Source organism: Zootoca vivipara, chromosome 8, assembly GCF_965207765.1.
Source record: "Zootoca vivipara chromosome 8, rZooViv2.hap1.1, whole genome shotgun sequence".
Lineage (NCBI taxonomy): Eukaryota > Metazoa > Chordata > Lepidosauria > Squamata > Lacertidae > Zootoca > Zootoca vivipara.
The window spans coordinates 79,523,859-79,533,508 of record NC_142591.1 but is presented as its reverse complement, the minus strand read 5'-3'; positions in this window follow the sequence as shown (position 1 = coordinate 79,533,508).

The window sequence follows — 9,650 nt, the reverse complement described above, 5'->3', positions numbered from 1 at the left end:
GGGGACAAGTGTTGCAACCTGATATAAATCATAGCTGCCAAGTTTTCCCTTTTCTCGCGAGGAAGCCTATTCAGCATAAGGGAAAATCCCTGTAAAAAAGGGATAACTTGGCAGCTATGATATAAATTAAGCTCAAGTCTTACAACATGGTAGCTCTTTGGAGCTGAAAGCATTCCAATATTTATACACAGCTAGAAAGTTTATCCAAATATTGGTACTCAGCTCCTTTCCTAATGGGATTGGCATTCTTATCTGTCTGAGTAGCATCCAACAATAGAGTAGATGTGGATATTTTTCTGTAGAGATGACATTTTTTTTTAAATTGTTGTTCCATTCCATTTTTGAAGCACATTAATGGACTAGTCTTGGAGACGCTGGAATTTTTCCTCCCCTGCTTCTGCAGACACCAGCACTTCCAAACACGTTTCAGTGAGCATTGAGCCCAGATCCATTAAAACATCTGTCCCAATGTGATTTTGCCTTCGTTGGAGTGAGGATTTCACCTTGCAAACAGAATTCTTTGCAGACATTCTTTGAAACAAGTCATGCAGAATTAACTTTCCTCTACCTGCAGTGGCTTGGGGATCAGGGTGTACTATAAATAAATGACTTTTACAACTTGTAATGTTAACAAACGTGTCATTATTTGACTAGAGCAGGTGAGTGCCAAAAAACCAAATGTGTTGAACAATGTGCTTAGATTCTGTTTAAAAAAAAATAACAAAAAATGAAAACACCCAACATGTAAGTACTTTTACAGTGCTTTGCACATTCAGAGCACTTTACAAACACTAGCTAATCCTTATCACTCATGTGGGCAGGTGAGTGTTCCTATGGATCAGACAAGATAAAAATAGCCTCTCTGCTTAAAAGAAAAGTCAGGATAAAAATGTCAGAGATGGATTATTGGATCTTGTGAGTGGCATCTGGAGGATTATAGCCAGACAGGTTAGTGTAGGAAGCATCATATCTAGGGTGAGATTGGGTCTGAGGCAGAGCAAGGCTCCTGTTCACACAGACTGCTTACATTATGGCTGTGATGGTGCTGCAACATTTTATTAAATGCGTCGGGAGAGGCTTCACACCAGGTGTCAAAGAGTGAGCCGGCAGTAAATCACACCCTTCCAAGTTGGAATTAACTATTAGCAAAAACACAATCTTCACAGCCTTGTCTGAGTGCCAGGCCTAATGAGTGTCAGCAGTTCATCCCCATGAATCAGTTGCTGACACTGAAAGTTCCCGCCTCTCTAGGGCTTTCTTCGAGCAATCGGAGACTGTGTCTGAGTGCCGCCTGCTGCTGCTCCACCCGTTTTAGCCCTCTTTTGGTTCTGGGAGACAAGAGCGGAGAGGAGCTTGTCACAGCAAGAGGGGGACTCTTCACCAGCCTGCTCATCTCTGCCTCTTGGCCTCCTGACCACTTGTCTGCTTCAGTTTCTGCCTCTGATTCTGGACTTCTTTCTGCCACTGATTCTCCCAGCTCACTAAGCCCTGTTACCAGCTGGAACTTGCCAGAATTCAGTTCTGGCATTTCTCATTATAAGAGAACAAGGGAGGTGTTCATAGTGAGTTCCAACACCTCTTTTTCTAGAAAAACAGCACTGCATGTTACCCATTCATCTTCGAACACCTCTTCTCAGTCTTCTTCATCTGACCACTCATCAATGTCCCATCACCGCTCGCTGGGCTCTGAGGCTTCTTCCTTTGGTGATTCCTCAGCTGGTTCTTCCCAGCATTCCTCTGCATCCAACCAGTCCATGATACCAGGTCAGAACACTGGCCTTGTTTATCCAAGGGGTAGCTAACATACTGACCTCCAGGTGTTGGTGCATTAACTTTATTATTATTATTAAATATTTATTGGGTTTATAGCAAATGAAGATGCAAATCTCATTCATCAAAATATATACAAATGTTCTCCCTCTCCTCCTTTGGACTTCTCTCAACTCCCCCTTTACTGAGTTATTTGGTTTTGTTTATTGTGTCCTGCTTTGTATCAAAGTAAATTCCTTTATCGTTCTCTAGAATGTCTGTTACTATAATAAAGTTGTGAACGCTTATTCAAACCCTGCCATAGGTGTTGCTGCATTACCAATGCCATGGGTAAAAGTTAAAAGACCCCTGGACGGTTAAGTCCAATCAAAGGCGACTATGGGGTTGTGGTGCTCATCTCGCTTTCAGGCCGAGGGAGCTGGCGTTTGTCCACAGACAACTTTCCGGGTCATGTGGCCAGTAGGACTAAACTGCTTCTGGACAATGGAACACCATGACGGAAACCAGAGCACACGGAAATGCTGTTTACCTTCCCGCCACCTACTTATCCACCTGCACTGGCAAGCTTTCGAACTGCTAGGTTGCCAGAAGCTGGGACAGAGCAACAGGAGCTCACTCCGTCGCAGGGATTCAAACCGCCAACCTTGTACCCTGGAGGTGGAATAAATGGTAATGTGTACACAGCCTTAGTCTGACTGGGTATAAGACAGCTTCTTATGTTCCTGCACGTTGCATCCAACTCCTTAGGGAATGCCGAATAAAAATGTAATAAATAAAAGAAAGATAAAAGTCATACAACCCTGTCTGCCGTCTTTAAAGTGTGTAAGACTGTAAGTCATTGCAGGGGGTTGAACGAAATGACCCCTGGGTTCCTTTCAACTCTACAGTGCTATGATTCTATAAGTAATTAAAAAGAAGTAGTAGAGAAAAGAAGGGACCCAGGTGGTGCTGTGGTTAAACCACTGAGCCTAGGCCTTGCTGATCAGAAGGTCGGCGGTTCGAATCCCTGTGACGGGGTGAGCTCCCGTTGCTTGGTCCCAGCTCCTGCCAACCTAGCAGTTCGAAAGCACGTCAAAATGCAAGTAGATAAATAGGAACCGCTACAGCGGGAAGGTAAACGGTGTTTCCATGTGCTGCTCTGGTTTGCCAGAAGTGGCTTTGTCATGCTGGCCACATGACCTGGAAGCTATACGCCGTCTCCCTCGGCCAATAATGCAAGATGAGCACGCAACCCCAGAGTCGGTCACGACTGGACCTAATGGTCAGGGGTCCCTTTACCTTTAGTAGAGAAAAGAAATAGGTAAAACCAAGAAATTGAAGGAGAAAGTTTTGTGAGGCAGCGCAAAGAAATAAGAGCACTAACTCTCATTGGGGCAGGACTTCATGGGAGAATGCAGGACAAACAGAGAGAAGTTGGGGTTTTAAAAACTCTCATATAAGATTAAAGTAACTTTACTGAGAGAGGAAAAAGAAAACTCTGTTCCTTTAGACACTGGCTTGTAATATGAAAAGGTTTCTGCCAGCAGCTCCTCCCTCCCCCCAGTTGGAATTCATAAACCTCTGAGAATAATATGGCATTAAAACTAAACATCAATAAGTCCACAGTACAAATGACAACCAGCATCACCTAATTAAACTGGTTTCAGCCAGAAAGAGGCAGGAGGTAGACGTCCAATTTCTTACTTAAGGTCGACTTTTGCAATATTGTTGCACAATAATAGTCTTTATTCCCGATAAATGTCAAGGCCCAGCCAAGGCACTGTGGGAAAAGTTAACACAAGAATTACAGGCTTTCTGGGGGAAGGAGAATCAGCTGAATGGCTAGCTGAACATTGCTACTTTCTTTTTAATTAAGAGCCTGTTGTGTCATAGCTCAGTGCACTGCATTATGGGAGACATGACCAGAAACCAAATTTCCTCAACTGGTCTCCCAAATAAGAGCCAGCACAGAAATTCTCTTTCTGAAAAAGTACTGTACCTCAAATAGTAGCAAACTATTTTGTTTTTATTTATGAAAATGCTTTATATGTTTTTAGTATGGGTCTCATTAATCCATTCAGTCAATTTTTATTGTATACAGCCAAATGCCTTTACAATGGACGACAGAGAATAAAAGGGAAACTTTTATCTAAGATCATACAACGTAACCTGTAGCGGTTTACAACCTAAAAGAAATTCGCAACGTTAAAATTTAAGATTGGAGTGCATTCACATAGCTGGAATGGAGCTTCTTGACTACCAGTGCAAATTTGGCTACCTGGTGTGTAATGTTTGGATGTTTATCTGCTGGAGTTCAGCTGGCACTTCCTGTGCAGATCGACCTGGAAGCCAATTAAGAATTGGCAATACAAATTTTCCTCTGAGTGTTGTATACAGGGGGCAAATCAGCAGATAGTGTGCATCATATATACATTTGGAATCCATATGGGGAATTCCCCGATATCTCCCTTCCAAATATGCTGAGGGCATCTGTTGGAATCTTCGTTTTACAAAGGCCCCACATATTTGTGGGAAGGTCAGAGTCTGAAGGTAAAGGGGCCTTGAGTGATTGGTCTTAAATTTGGGGGATACCAAGTAGAGTAAGGGGAGGCTCTGTCTTGGTTGGCACCCTGATCAAAAATCCAATTTTCTAAGGTCACGTGGGCTAAGGGCTAAGTAGTTCTCCATTTGAAGGTTATAAGCCCTAAACTTAACTTGGCACTTTTGTGCCCGGCCCCCTGTCCTAAGTTGCTCTAACCAGCAGAGCTTAGTAAGAGTATGATCTCCGAAGGCATTTAGCCTGTGCCAGTGTCTCAGATAGGCTAGATCAGGGATGTCCACCAGTCAACCGTGATTGACAGGTTAATGCCCGAGTGACAGTGGTAGATCGCGTGCTCATTTTCCTCCGTGGGGGAAAAAGAGTATATGCACACATGCCGTCCTGACCTGGCGAGAGTCAGCCGGCACCCGGCCACCGGCGCCCTGTTATGCGGGCGATTTGGAAGCCCCTGCCGGCAGGCTGTGGCAAATTAACTCTAGCAGGAGGCTTCGTGGAGCCCCAGCTGTGCTGGTCTATCCATGCGATCGGGTGGCATTCCTGGTTCTTGTTCTCTGCTTTCTCGTGACGGTGCGAGCAAAGAGGAGCACATAGCGGGAGTGTTCTCAGGGCCAAATGCCCACCTAAGCGCCGTATGACCCGTGTCAGAGGCAAGAGTGGTGGAGTTCTGAATTATTATTTTTTAGCGATTTACGGCAGAGTAAGTACTGCCCCCCCAAAGCTTTACATATTTGGCCCGCCCCCCTAAAAAACTTTGGATCCCCCCCAATGGGTAGATCACTGCCAGTTTTTTTATTCCGGGAGTAGACTGCAGTCTCTTGGGAGTTGGACGTCCCTGGGATAAATTAATTCTGGCTGCCAGCGAGGGAAGGCCCATCCCATTTTGTTGCCTTTGTTGTGTTGGAGGGTCTGAGATTCAAACACCAGCAGTGGGAGCCCATTGAAATCAGAGTAAGTGCTAATGTGTGGGCACAGCCATAGGGAGTTGCTTCTTCGAAGGTAAGGCTGGGGAAAAACTCTTGCCTAAAACCCTGGAGAGACACTTCCAGTCAGTGTAGGTAGTATTGAGCCAGACTCCTGTGCTCCAGGTCATTTGCCACACCATTAGATTGTCAAAAGAATGAATGGAAATACTAGGAAATGTTGCTGCTTCTCCCACCCCACCCCTGGGCCCGAGGAACATGGCAGAATTGTAAACAGGATTAAGACCTTTGTTTGTTTTCGCAGACCCTTCTTGTGTTGAATTGATGAGGATACGGTATAAAGTTAACTTTCTGGGAATGGAATTAAGTGCCATACATCGCCGTTCATCTGAAGGGCTCGGCGGGCGTCCAAGGCAGGCAGATAAACAGAAAATTAGACAAACACGAATGGTGTTTGCACAGGATTACACCAACATGCCGGGTAAACAATGAATTTGAACATCAAGGAGTTGTGGATGACAGATTGAGTGAGATACCGCTGCAAAGGCTGGAACATAGGACCATCTTGTTTTCTTTTTAAATTAAAAAAATCTCTTTTATATCCCACCTTTCTCCCTCAACCCCTCTTCATTTGATCGCCACAACAACCCCCTGAGGTTGATTAGGCTGAGAGAGACTGGCCCAAGGTCACACGGTTGAGTGGAGGATTTGAACCCTGGTCTCCCAGGATTGAGACTGAATTCTTATGCATATAGGGTTGCCATGTGTCCTCTTTTTTCCAGGACACGTCCTCTTTTTCAGGGGTAGAATTTCTGTCTGGGTGGATTTTTTAGATTTGCCAAAGTGTCTCTGGCTATACTTTCTGGATGAGACATAAACATAGCTGGTGGTTGAAGACTTGCTTTCCTCTTCTATGAGTTGTCATAGTGTCCTCTCTTTTGCTCTTCAAAATATGGCAATCCTAATCTGCGAACCCAGACCCAGAGGAGATCAGGGGCACCTGGTGAGCAGAGCAATTTCTGTGCGTATTCCCATAATCTACATAGCACCTATCCCTAAAAAGGATACAGTCCTGCAATACGTTGGCTTATTTCATCTCAATGATTCATACACTGCTTGATAGTGGAGACTCTCAGCAGTGTGCAATAGAACTATAAAAGATGCAATAAAAAATAAAACAATTTTTTTTACCTCTGCTGAAATAGAAAGGTCTTTACCGGGCGCTGAACATTCAAGAGGCAGGGGAGCCCTGCCTGATCTCAGTTGGGAGGCATCCCCACAGAACTGGATTCACAATACATTGGTACCTTGAGAGCCAGTGTGGTGAAGTGGTTAAGAGCGGTAGACTTGTAATCTGGGGAACCGGGTTCGCGTCTCCGCTCCTCCACATGCAGCTGCTGGGTGACCTTGGGCTAGTCACACTTCTCTGAAGTCTCTCAGCCCCACCCACCTCACAGGGTGTCTGTTGTGGGGGAGGAGGGGAAAGGAGAATGTTAGCCACTTTGAGACTCCTTCGGGTAGTGATAAAGCGGGATATCAAATCCAAACTACTACTCTCGAACGGCTTGGCTCCCAAACAAATCGGCTCCCAAACGCTGCAAAACCGGAAGTGAGTGTTCCGGTTTGCGGACATTTTTCAGAAGGCAAACGTCTGGCGTGGCTTCCGATTGAGTGCAGGAAGCTCCTGCAGCCAATCAGAAGCCGTGACTTGGTTTTCGAATGGTTCCCGGAACGGATTAAGTTTGACAACCAGGGTGCCACTCTACTGAACCCACAACTCTTGGTAGATACAAGATATGCACCTGAGCCATGCAAGGGGCAACTAACAGTGACCTCGCTCAAATCTTTTGCTGCATCCCCCAAACCTCCATCATCTGGGAAGCAAAACAGATCACAGTGACAGACAGCCTGTGACAAGGAAGCAAAGGACCGCAAATATAATGCAGGCAGCAAGTGAGACGTTAACAAGGCATGCCGCTGATCTTTCCTGAATACACCTTCCTATCTTGGGGTATCCAATTATTATTACAGAGGAACTGTTGTTTTGTTTTCTGGACAGTAAGAGATGATTCTTTCTCTCATTTTTTTATAATCGTTATTTGTCTATGATCCATAGCAAAGCCATATACCGAGGAGTCTCTCCTCAGAACTAATCAGGGCCCCCAACATCTTGCCACTGCCTGTTTCCGCTCAGCCCATACAGGAACGCACATTACTCAGTTTCACTATGATTGATTGCTGGCAGATGAATGTCTCTGCTGACTCTCTGGAAAAGTAGTGAGATGCATGTCTCCTGGAATGAATGAGAAATCAACCCAAATGATGTCCCATTGGTTCAATTTTCATTTATTGCCCCCCCCCAATGCCATGAATAATGAATGTGTTTGTTGTTTTGTTCCAAAACCAACAAAAGCGAATTTCAATAGGGACAAATGTAAGCTTCTACACTTAGGGAGGAATATTAATCAGGTGCATAAATATCGGATGGGGGACACCTGGCTTGACATCAGCACATGCGAAAAGGATGCAGAACAGAAGCTTAACATGCGTGAACAGTGTGTGATGTTGCAGCAGCAAAACACTCAAACTCAAAACAAAAAAACCCGAATGTGGTTCTAGGCTGCATCAAGAGAAGTATATTGTCCAGATCAAGGGAAGTAATAGCGCTTGCTCTATTCTGCCTTACCACATGTGGGATATTGTGTCCAGTTCTGGGCACCACTGTTTAAGAAGGATATTGACAAGCTGGAATGTGTGCAGAGGAGGCTGATGATGACGACGACGACGACGACAACAACAACAACAACAACAACAACAACGGCAGTAGAAGTAGTTGGCTCCCATAAGAGGTAGTGACAGCAGCCAACTTTGGATGGCTTTAAAAGGGGATTAGACAAATTCGCAGAGGTTAAGGTGGTGCTGTGGTCTAAACCACAGAGCCTAGGGCTTGCTGATCAGAAGGTTGGCAGTTCGAATCCCTGCGACAGGGTGAGCTCCCGTTGCTCAGTCCCAGCTCCTGCCAACTTAGCAGTTCGAAAGCACGTCAAGTGCAAGTAGATAAATAGGTACTGCTCCAGCAGGAAGGTAAACGGCATTTCCGTGTGCTGCTCTGGTTCGCCAGAAGCGGCTTAGTCATGCTGGCCACATGACCCAGAAGCTGCGGACAAACGCCGGCTTCCTCGGCCTATAGAGCGAGATGAGCTTAACAGTCAGGGGTACCTTTATCTTTACCTTTAACATGGTGAGTATGCTCTACTTCAGACTGCATGGAATCACAGGTGGAAAGAGTACTGTTATACTCAGATTCTACGTGTGGCTTCCCATGAACATCCATTTGGCCACTTTAAGAACCCGATGGATGGGACTTTGGCCTGATCCAGTAGTGCTCTTCTTCAGTTCTTAAACAGCACGCTATGCTGGTTTGGGGGCTGACACGAGTTGTAATCTAAAACCTCTGGAGGGCACCAGGTTGGAGAAGCCTGATCTGCTGATAGACCCTCTTTCTCCCCAGGCACCCTTACAAAGGGACCTCTTCCCAAAAGCGGATAAGGCTTGCAGCTTGTTAAGCGCAACCTCTGCTTTCATTAGACCAAGACTTGCATCTGATTAGGATCCGAGGCCGATGAAGGGGAAATACAGCTCTGGAAGAAAAGGAAAGGAAGGGGAAGGATGGCCAGGCCAGCAGAGCCCACCTTAGACGTGGGTCAATTGCGGCGGCATAGCTCACCGCTTCAGTGGAAATGCTTTTCAGTTCAGTTCAAGGGAGATTCAGATAAACCGGCCTCTAAAGATCGGGATGCGGTATGTTTTTTTGACACTTTGATGTGTTTATTTGGGAGCTGACCTGCGCGCCGCACCCCTCTGCTCCTCTCGTCTGCCTCCTGGATAACTCGAGCTGAAGGAGAAGGGAGGGGAGGGGGCAGCCTGCTTTAGACAGTGACACAACACTGACTCCTAGTGGGGGCTTTCCCTTATCGTTCCCACATCAATTAAGACACACACACACACACACACACACACGACAGAGCATCATTTTTTAGTAAGGAAAAAGATTTGCTCATTAAAGCGGTGAAGAAAACTGACCAGTGTTGCCACTATTCGTTACTATTAGAATTTGTAAATTACGACAAAAGGTGAAATAAATTACATGCCAACAGAATGAAATAAGGAAAAAGGCCCGCACCAAAATAATACGTGGCGTAAGATCCAGCAGGAAAAGACAAAAGAGTTACACTGTTTTCCATGGAAGCAGGCATTTCCCCGAGGAGTTCACACACAGAGTCCCCAAATGAAAAGAATAATAATAGTGAAATAATGTTTCCCTTTCTCCCCAATTAACAGTACTGTAATCCGATTTATATATAAAGAGCCTATGTACTTTCACATGACCCACACTTTGACATAAACAGGAGGGAACCTGT